The following is a 1,178-nucleotide window of genomic DNA, read 5'->3' on the forward strand; positions in this document are numbered from 1 at the left end:
CCTATGGACATGATTTAGATTCCAATTTCCTATTTGTCCAGGTGACCCACCAACTGCAACTGAAATAGGTGAAATTAAACAAAAGTCCACTTCAAACCACCATTATAAATCCAGTGTTTTGTGCATACATAATACATCATACCTTCCTAATGGTTGCTGAACTGGGCCACCTGCTAATTGTGGGCACTCAGATACTACAGTGACAAAAACATTAGGTAGATTAAGAGACTAGTATTGTATGCAGAAAATGTGTTCATGGCTGTGTGAAGTTCTGGTTAGAAGTTAGCCGGCTAGCATTGTTTTAACCTGTACATTTATGTATCTTCATTGTGAACAGCAATAATTATCATCACGGATGGTAGGACTAAGGGTAATCAGCTCCCCCAGAAAGAGCTGAATCTGTAATAAAAGCGTATTCTATGTGTTGAACGTTTATGATAAACTCTGGCAATTATTTGCTGTGATGAAATGAGTTTGGTTTTTTTTTTTTTTTACACACATGCATGTACACACATACTCTTGTGTTTCCAAATACACTTATATAAGTATATGTACCCCACTTCATGCTTATTTTGCAATCAAGCAATTAATTTTGGGTCAGTTCTTAATATTATTAAAAGTGAGTTACATGGTTAAAAACCATGATAATTTTGAGGCTCTAGTAATGGCAAAAGCAACTTAAATCCTAACATAAGCACATACATTCTGTTTTATTCAAGTCTATAATGCAAAATATCTGAGACCAAATATAATGTTTTTCTATCTCTGCTTTATAGCCCATACTACTCTGTTGCTCACTAGTGCAGTTTTCTTCCAACCCACTTTTGTTTCTTGCACTGAGCCCTATATATAAGAAAGCAAAAAAACCCCCACCTAACTCTCTTTAAAGATACAGCTTTGCCACAAACTAGAAAGTAATCGGTAACTTCCACCTGCTTCTTATAATAGCAAACATGATCATTTCCTTGTTAATTTGTCTTCCTTTATCTCACCTCTATGTTTTTCCTACCTCCCTTTCCTTTTCAAAAATCCCTACTCGGAAATGTCTTCAGATGTAGGGGTTATCTATTACGAGCTTGCAGAGTTACCCCATACCCGTTTTGGGCCCCAAAGGATTATCCTAATACCAATAAATAATAACAAACAAACACATGAAGATGAGGGATATATATATATAT

Source organism: Crocodylus porosus, unplaced genomic scaffold, assembly GCF_001723895.1.
Source record: "Crocodylus porosus isolate Cpor-Errol unplaced genomic scaffold, CroPor_comp1, whole genome shotgun sequence".
Classification (NCBI taxonomy): Eukaryota; Metazoa; Chordata; order Crocodylia; family Crocodylidae; genus Crocodylus; species Crocodylus porosus.